The sequence below is a fragment of the Sceloporus occidentalis genome, unplaced genomic scaffold (genome assembly GCF_023333645.1).
Source record: "Sceloporus occidentalis isolate IW3139 unplaced genomic scaffold, rSceOcc1.0.p SCAF_3, whole genome shotgun sequence".
NCBI lineage: Eukaryota > Metazoa > Chordata > Lepidosauria > Squamata > Phrynosomatidae > Sceloporus > Sceloporus occidentalis.
In genome coordinates, this window is record NW_028316983.1 from 6,556,016 (window position 1) to 6,566,397 (window position 10,382).

The window sequence follows — 10,382 nt, forward strand, 5'->3', positions numbered from 1 at the left end:
AGCCCAAAAAACCCACAAAAAAACTATGGATGCCAGCCATGAAAGCTTTCAACTTCACATTTAGAAATATAATATAGGCATCTCAAGGAAAGGGGCAGGCAAAGTGACCCAGGGAATGCAAACAAAACAAAAATAGAAGGGTTGTGAATGATTGTCAATGTTTTATCTAATGCATTGGTAGGAATTTGGGGACTGAAGGAAAATATTAAGGGGGGGGCAACATTCTTACTTTGGTGACAATGCCCCCTCATAGCTACACCCCCAACTAAACCCATAGCTGCTGGTCGTACTGTCTGGTGGAGTCAGGGATTTGTAGTTCAGAAAAGTAAACCCTCCAATTTGTCTTCTCAGTGATTTCTCTAAGCATATGCAAAGATTTATCTGGTTCCAACTTTGCACTGTTTGAAGGTGTGGTTACCTGGGAATATTTTCATTGGCACCTGGTATATCTCACCTACTAGCAGAGACACACCTCTCCATACCGACTTTCTGCATCTTCTCTGAGGGGCATTTTAGGGACCATGCATGGGTTTCCAGGCAACACCACTCTTTAAACAAACAGATAATCATGGATACCGTTCTTTATCATAAGCTGTCCTTAAATACACCCAGCCACTAACTGCATAGCTTCAGGCCATGAGATGTGTAACTGGCTTTTGATATTGGAGTTGGCAAGCAACAACATACGTAGGCAGGGAATCCCCCAAAGCTTTACACGAATGCCTAGGTAATGCAGGTAAACACAAGCAATAACTTCCCTCTTTCTATAAGCAGTTAAATCCAGTATGCGGCAGGTGAGCAAACACTAGTATAAACATAGAAACCTCTGTATTGGTTACAGGGCAGAGTATCAGCGTGAGATCCCACACTTGCAAAGAACAGGTTTCTCCAAACCAGTCATTCTGCAACATCTGTAGGTGGTTTCTACACATTGGCTGGAAACTTCTTGGTGTATTATGCATGCTTCAGTTCCCCTGTGAAAGCAGTTTGACCTTTTTTCCCCAATAAAGAATGGCCATTTTCAATTTAAGAATGCAGAAGTGACGACTTCTGCAATCTCACAAATGGATGACCAATAAAGAAATTAAACAGACTACACAGGTTAATACACACTGTTTTAAAACCACAATTACACCAGGAAAAAAGCAGATGTGGTAATACTTATCGCATGACACATAGCTGCTCTGATGTGTAGTTCCTGCATCCCTTTTTATTGACTGGACCTCCCAATCGTGCAAGTCCCCCACCCCTTTGCTATTTGCAAGCAGCCAGATTCCCTGTTTATTTTTATATTTCTTTTATTTCTTTTTTTTTAAAACTTAACTCACAGTAATTCACAGTAGTAGTGATTGGAATTGCATGAAAAAGTGAAATAAAAATGAACATAAAATAACCAGAGGGCATGCTGGGTAGGGCATAAGGCAGGGATATGGGGATAAGGGGGAATCAGGGAGAAAGCATGATGGCAGCAGCAACCCAAGTCACACAGTTTCAGAAACGTGCAGTTTGGGCTGCTTTGACTGTGGTACATTTCCATTTTTTAAAAGACGCGATTGCTGCGAGAGCGGGGCTCATCAGGTAAAGCCCTACAAAACTGGAAACATAAGATGGAGAAGCTTTGTTGTCACTGCAGAAACAAGGCCAAGAATGAATTATGGCACACACCATAAACTGCTAATATCAAAGATTAGAGTACTGCTAAAGAAGTGCATGAAATCAATCATAGTTCCAAACTACAGTCTGAAGAATCACAGAACTGGAAGAGATCCCCAAGGGCTATCCAGTCCAAGTGCGGATTCCAACCCTGTCTCCCAGTATCTTAGTCCAACACTCAAACCACTCCACCACGCTGGCTCTCAAATTTGCACTGCTATGTAGAAACCACAAGAACTCTGGCATGAAACCAGGGACATTGTCAGGGAAGAGGGCTAAAAGATGTTTACCTGTAACCAAAAAGAAAGAAGAGATTCAATAGACAGAAAAGGAGTCAGAATGGAACACAATTTATTCAGAAATGTATGTGTGATAATTATAATAACCAATACAAAGAAACAGAAGAAAACAACAAAAAGATCAAAATATTTCTTCCATAAGATCCAAGAAATCAAAAGACTGGGGATGCTATACAACCAAAATGTGAACCCACTATATAACCAAAATAAATAAAAAAAATCAATGGAAGCAATATGGTGAAGAACTATATAAAAGAGAAGAAATGATGACACAGTCCTTCATGGAAGAACTTTTTGATGAACCCACAATTTTAGAAAATGAGGTGGAGGTTGCTCTGAAAGCCTTGTGGAGAAATAAAGTGATATATCAGAATAACTGTTTCATGCTATAGAAACTGATTCCACCCAAATTCGAACAAAAGTCTGTCAACAAATATGGAAACAAAACAATGGTCCACAGACTGGAAATGTTTAATATATGTTCCAGTCCACAAGAAAGGGATTTTGGTAACCCTCAGACTATTACTATGATCTCCCTTGAAAGCAAAGTGATCCTCAAGATTTTACAAGCAAGGATTTAACTGTGTATGGAATAAGAAATGCCAGATGTCCAAGCTTTCCTGGGCTTCAGGAAAGGAGAGGGGACACCCAAATTCAGTTGCCACTAGATCCTGTGCACACAGACATGTGCACACTGGGCAAGGCACATGAAGAGAGAGAGAATGGAAAGGAGGAGATCTTCTAAGGAAAGTGTCTATTCTGAGCAAGGAACTGTACATTAGCAAAGTGTATCTTGTACGTGAGAGAGAGCATGACGTAATGGTTTGAGTGTTGGACTATGACTCTGGAGACCAGAGTTTGATTCCCAGCTTGGCCATGAAACCCACTGGCTGACCTTGGGCAAGTTGCACTCAGCCTCAGAGGAAGGCAATGGCAAACCTCCTCTGAACAAATCTGGCCAAGAAAACCCCATGATAGTCCAACACTCAAAACCACAATCCGAGACAGTGTCTTCCACTAGCAAACAGCTCTTACTGTCAGGAATTTATTCCTAATGTTGAGGTGAAATACCTTTTCCTGTGATTTGAATCCATTGCTCCTTGTCCTGGTCTCTGGAGCAGCAGAAAACAAGTTTGCTCCAGCCTCAACATCCCTTCAGATATTTAAACAGGGCTATCATATCACTTCCTAACCTTTCCTTCTCTTCCAGGCTAAACATACCCAGCTCCCTAATCTTTCCTCGTAAGACACAGTTTCCAAACCTTTCACCATTTTGGTCGCTCTTCTCTGGACACACTCCAGCTTGTCAATGTGCTTTTTGAATTGTGCTGCCCAGAAGTGGATGTCACAGGGAGCGCATGGCAGGTTGGGGTTGGACTGGGCAGCTCTTGAGGTCTCTCCAAGCTGTATGATTCTGTGAAATTATAGCATTTATCCTTTACCCATGATTACTGGTTAATTGAAGAGCCTATGATCACAAAGAGTCAGTCAACATTCATGAACTTAACAAGGAGCCCAGCACAGTAGTCTCCCTTATCCAAAGGCCAGGCCCTGAAGAACCTTCTGTTCCTGGCATTGTGCATGAGCTATCCAGGGAGAGCACCTTATTCTTCATTTGAAAACTACTGGAAATTCCTGTGGAAAGCAATGGTGGCACTGGAGTGGCAGGGGTTGTGTTAGGAAAGAGGAGTGGCAATCTGCCACCAGAGGTGAATGCCACGCTATGCTTAAACGGTGGGCCTGTCCTATAGGATCATTGTGAAAAACTGAAACAGAAGCTTCCAAACCCAACCAGTTTCTACCTGAGGTTCACTGGAGAGCAATGAAAATGATGTAAGGTGGGAGCCAAAGCAGGTATCAGGGATGGGCCCCAGCCCCAAACTGATCCTCGCCAGGTTCCTAATGGTGCTGCCTAGTGATGCAAGTCATGCCATAAGGAAGACTTTTCATTTCCTCCTTATTAAAATATAGTACTGACATTCAGTCTGGGAATGTCTGGGAAAAGTTGTGAATTTCCCCATCATCACTGACTCGTTGTTGTTTCATGAAAGGTTACACATGATTTCCTTGTAGTTAATCTAGATTCTTTGGCAGGACGTTTCATGGTGGAGCTAGAGCACAACTGAGCAACATAAGGAAAAACCTAAAGAGTTTCCCCTAAAAGGTTTTTTGGGAAGTGCATGCCATTGCTTCTCCATATTTAACCCAGATATTATTGACATTACACAATAGAAACCCACATTTCATTTGTCTCACCATCTTGAGAGTGAATTTATTAGTTGCAGAACTCATAACTGCACTTAATTCTGGAAGGGTTTTTTTTTTATTTCTTCCTTTTAAATAATTTTAAATGTGGCTTGTTTTAATATGCATGTTTGTAGAGAGCCAATGTGGCACAGTGGTTTGAGTGCTGGACTCGGACTCTGGAGACCAGGGTTCGATTCCTAGCTCAGCCATGGAAACCCTCACGCAAGTCACAGTATCTCATCCACAAAGAAAGACAGTGGCATACTTTCTCTGAAGAAATCTTGCCAAGAAAACCCAAGGGTGGGGGTCACCATAAGTCAGAGGTGACTTGAAGACTCTAACAACAACTCATCTCCTGTGCTTAGAGAAGCAAGCCCTTCTGAGTATAGCAGGATTTCTTCCCAAGGAAGTGTTCACATTATGTAATGGTTTGAGTGTTGGACTAGGACTTCAGGAGATCTGGGTTCAAATCCCCATTTAGCAATGGAAGCCCATCCCATGACCTTGTACAAGTCAGATGCTTTCAACTTAAAAGGAAAGCAAGGGCAAACCTTCTCTGGATAAACCTTTCCAAGGAAACCCTAGGATAGAGAGCTGAGCATGATGTAGCAGATGGAGAGCTGGACTAGGATTCTGAGAGAGTAAAGGCTGAATCTCCGGCACTCAGCCACAGAAACACATGAAGTGATCTTGTCACAATGTCAATGGACTTTAAGGCTCATAAGGCACCACAGTTGCATTAGTCTAGGACAGGGGTACCCAAGTTGGGGTGCAAGATGGAGGCTTAGGGGGTGCGACAAGGATTACTGTGTTACATCTTAATGGCCTACAGGATTACAGCCATAGTTTCTTAGAGAAGGTATTTGCTTTCTTCTGTGATCATCCATCTAGACCTGTTTTCAGGATAGTTCCTTTTGAAAAATACCCCATGATTTATTAATTTAAAAAATTTAAAAAGAAAAGAAAAATATCCCCTGATTTGCAGCCATCACATATAACTGGGTGGAAATGTCTGTCTCATGCTGATTCACATTTTTGATGGATTGCTAAGTTTCTCATGTTTGCCTTCTATTCCTTCTTTGTGAGAGGGCTTCCAGGGGTTTTCCATGATCACTTACAAGTCCGCATACCTGTATAGTTTCAACAGTGTTATGACAGTTCTGCACAGAAGTGTGGAAGGATTAAGCTAAGCATGATGCAGCAGCTTTAAAAGCCTATATGATCCTAGGCTGCATCAATAGGAGTGTAGTTTCTAGACTGAGGGAAGTAATAGTGACATTGTATTCTGTTTTGGTCAGGCCTCACCTGGAATGCTGTGTCCAGTTCTGGGCACCACAATTCAAGAAGGGTGTCCAGAGGAGGGCAACCCAAATGGTGAATGGTCTGGAAACCATGAGGCCCTGTGAGGAGCATCTTAGGGAGCTGTGTATGTTTAGGGTGGAGAAGAGAAGGTTAAGGGATGGCATGATAGGCTTGTTTAAATATTTGAAAGGGTGTCAATTAAGAATGGAGCAGGCTTGTTTGCTGCTGCTCCAGAGAATAGGACATCGAACAATGGATGCAAGCTATGGGGAAAGAGATTCTACCTCAACATTAGAAGGAACTTCCCAACAGTAAGAGCTGTTTGGCAGTGGAATACAATCCCTCAGTGGGTGGTGGACCCTCTTCTTTGGAGGGTTTGAAACGGCTATTCAACAGTGGAGTGGACGGCTTCAGAGGATGATGGACTCTCTTTGGAGGTCTTTACATGGCAATTGGATGGGCATCTTTGGGGAGTGATTCAGCTATGTATTTCTGTATGGGAGGGTATTGGGCTAGGTGGTTCTTATGATCCTTTATAACTCTATGCTTCCCTGTGTCATATGATTTAGGCATATTTATCAATATATTACATGGATTTGTAGACATATATGTTCTTTAAAATAATAAGAATTTCTTTTAAATTATATCCTTCAGACACTTTTACTCCAAGGGTGAAAAGGTACTCACCATCTTTTGTTCAATTATCAGAAGGACTCTCTACCTTAGCGACTCATGAACATATTGTTTTAGACACCAAGAAAATGTATTTTTGGCAACATTTATAGTTGTTGATGTGTGCCTTCAAGTCCTTTCCAAATTGAGGTGACTCCAACACAAACCTATCAAGGGGTTCTCTTAGCAAGATTTATTTTTTGGGGGGAGAGGTTTCCTTTGCCTCCCTCGGAGGCTGAGATGGTGTGACTTGCCCAAGATCACCCAATGGGTTTCCATGGCCAAGCAGGGATTCAAACTCCGGTCTTCAGAGTCATAGTCCAACACTCAAACCCCTATGCTACATATACAATACATTAATGTATATCCCTAGCCCACTTTCCCCCCCTCTAGTCTATGGGTTCTCCCATCCTCATTTCTTCTTTTTCTTTTTTCTCCCTTTCTTTCTAATCATAGTGTAAGCATACTTAAATGCAATCATGTCTTTTTAAATGAAAAAATAACCATAAAATATTTTTGGGAAACTGTCACTGGGGCACAGAACCCATTCCATTGTTACTTTGACAGTTAAAGGAATTGTCCGAGGTGCTGAAACTATTTGGGGAAGAAGTTGCAGTACCTTGGATAGCTCCTTTACATTGCAGAGTAAAACCTGGAGTGGAATCACACCCTCCCAATAATAATAATAATAATAATAATAATAACAACAACAATAATAAAATTTATTTTTATCCCACCCCTCTGTGCAACACAACCGGGGCAGCTTACAACATTAAAATATACATTACATATTCCCCAATTCCTTCCCCCTTTAAAATGCAATTAAACAATTTACAGTATAAAACATAACTTAAAAGTAAACAGTACACAAACAAATAGTGTCTGCAGCAAAAGAAGGGTTCCACAAGTTAGTTTTTCTTCTGGTGGCTGGGCATCTATTCAGGAAAGGCCTGCTGGAAGAGAGTCGGTACTCCAAAGAGTACCGACCTGGGAGACCCAGCTGCTTGCCCTATTTTCCTTTGGGGTCCTGCACCTGTCTAAGGTGTGTATCCAGAGGCATTTCTAAGGGGGTGCGAGGGGTGCAGATCACGCTGGGTGACACGAGTTTGGGGTGTCTGCCTTCAGGTGGGGAGTGGATTGCCACACAGGTAGCCTGGGACTCCTGGAGACTGAATGACATGGGAAGGACCTGGTCAGCCCACCCAGAAGTGGTGCATAGGCCAACTAGGACACTGTCAACATGCCACAGGGAACTCCTGGAAGCCTCTCTCTTTGCCAACTGATACCTGGACCCCTTTGGGACTTGCAAAGAAGGTGGCAGACTGAGACAACTTGACTTATGGACAGTCCCTTCAGGTGCATTGGTCCAGTCCCTTTCAGTGGCAAGTAGACAAGTCTTTTTCTTCCGTAGTAGCCTGATCTGGTCCTGTGGGAGTATTGGCCTGGTGGCTCTGATCCAGGATTTGACAGCATGGTGCTGCCCTGGCGTGGCACCAACCCTGGTGGTATCACTGTGTATACCAGGGGTAGGCAACCTTTTTGACCCGGGGGCCGGCTTGCTGTTCCTCAGACAACTGGGGGGCCGAAGCCAAAAAATAAATAATTAAATCAATAAATAATATAGGACAACATTTTCAAATGTAGGACACATTTTTTAAATGGAGGACATGCAAAAAAATTGATGCTTTTTAAAAAATGTTAATATAAATGCATGTTTCTTAGCCATGATCAAAATAGAGGACATTTGGGCATTATTCCTAGACAGATGACAGAAATGTACTTTCCTTTTGGTCAACCCCCCTCCCCCATTCCAAACAGCACATTTGGGCATTGAACATGGCTTTACTTAACATGGCCTCTTGCATATTTCAGAGGCTTACTGCATAACCAAACTCTTTGGGTTTCACACTGAACATGAGTTCACATGGCTATGCATATTTGACATGTAAAGCTGGTTTAACAAGAAGTGATTTGCCCTCGGTTTCATGTGTCTTGCACCAACTATACTTCTCAGAAGTGTGTACTTGGTCAAGAGACTTTGGTTTTTCTTCACTGCGCATGAGTTTGTAAAAATCAGAGCAACTTGCATTGGCCGTGCCTCAGAAGCTGGCTGATATCAATATCACCATCATCACCAGCACCATCATTGTCACAACAAGGCAGCATTATAAGGACAAAAAACACACAGAAAGACAATTTGGAAAGTCACACTCTCTCGGCTTCAAAAAGTGTGGGCCCATATCACAAAAGCTGACTGATATCAATAAATAAGGGGTAAATATATAAATCAGGGGAAAATGTACATGGGAATACAGTTGCATCCAGGGGGAAAATGGGCATGGGAATACAGTTGCATCCAGGGGGGAAATGGGCATGGGAATACAGTTGCATCCAGGGGGGAAATGGGCATGGGAATACAGTTGCATCCAGGGGGGAAATGGGCATGGGAATACAGTTGCATCCAGGGGGGAAATGGGCATGGGAATACAGTTGCATCCAGGGGGGAAATGGGCATGGGAATACAGTTGCATCCAGGGGGGAAATGGGCATGGGAATACAGTTGCATCCAGGGGGGAAATGGGCATGGGAATACAGTTGCATCCAGGGGGAAAATGGGCATGGGAATACAATTGCATCCAGGGGGAAAATGGGCATGGGAATATAATTAATTACATCCAGGGGGAAATGCATATTAGAAACGGCACCTTCTTCCTCTTCCTCCTCCTCTTGTTGATCATTTTTGGAGCCAAAGGGAAACAGCCGTTCCTTTCCCTTCCCTCTGGGCCAGAGGTCCTCCTCCTCCTCCGCATCCTCCTGCTCTTCCCAAGTTTCACTTTCTCATTGAGGCTGGCCAATGGCAGAGTGGTGCTAGAAACAGCCCCGCCCCCGCCATTTTTCTATTGGCCAGCCCCTGCCAGGCTCCCTGAAGAGAAGGAGCTGCTCTTTGCAAGGCATGCGCACGCGCAAACAAGGACTTGCAGGAGGTGCCTCCGGCCGGGGGAAGGAGAGCACAGAGGCAGAGGAGGAGGAGGCAGAGGAGGATGCCGACTGGCCCAAAGGCCTTGGCGGCGGCGGCGCCTGCGGCAGGACCGTGCGGGGGCCGGATCTGGCTCCTCCCCGGGCCGGATCCGGCCCGCGGGCCGTAGGTTGCCGATGCATGGTGTATACCCCTTATCCCCATAACCTTTGCACCCCTACAACCTCCCATCCTGGTGCTATTTTTAGTGTTGATTGCTATTCAATGGTTACCATATCAGTCAAAAAAGGTATACGATGTCTCATGGTTACGATATAGCGGAAAGAGGAAGAAAAAAAATGAATGAAACTTGACTTCAAGCCAAAAGAATTTTCATTATTCAGATTGATTCGAAACTCTGTAGTGTCATGGCAATACTTTTGTGTTTTCACCTGTTCAAAGATCTGAGTTTTTGCCAGTAGTGTCATAACTATATATATATAACAGGTGTTCTTTTGCCTGGTAAAACTGTTAGTCACAGAAGGGTGGCACACACTGCATTTCTCCTCTATGATAATACAAGCCACCAGGAATCTGTCAATATATTCTCAATATATCCAAGGAGTCATCAAATGATTCACACAACCCAGAGGGTTACAATTAATATATCAATTGTAGGGAGGAGTCTTGCAGTTGAAGAATAAGAGTGTGGGTTATTTTTATAATGTGAATATCATCCTAAAAATAGCTCCCTTGTGTGATTTGTTAGTCCAAATTAGAAGCGCTCCACAGGAGCAAAAAAGAAGCACATTTAAGAGGCTGGAAAGAGATCCTGGCTCCCTGAGAGCAGTTAGAAATGCATAAGCTACCTGTATGTATTTGTAATTATTTGGTCCCCATTCAGCTATGAAACCCACTGGCTTACCTTGGACAAGTCACATGGTCTCAGCCTCAAGGGAAAGCAATGGCAAATCTCCTCTGGACAAATCTTGACATGAAAACTCCACTTTAAGGTTGGTATAAGTCAGAAACAACTTGAAGGCACACAACAACAAAAAAAATTCATGTTTAAGATTGTGGAACTATTGCCATGATCACACACACACACACACACACACACCACCTACCCTGACAACTAGCAGCCTTATTGAGCAATGGAAGACTATTCTGCTTGTATTCAGGGTACTGCAGGATGACATTTCCAGCCCGCTCCTGCCAGTGATCTGTAGCGCAACAAGGAGTTGTACCAGGGC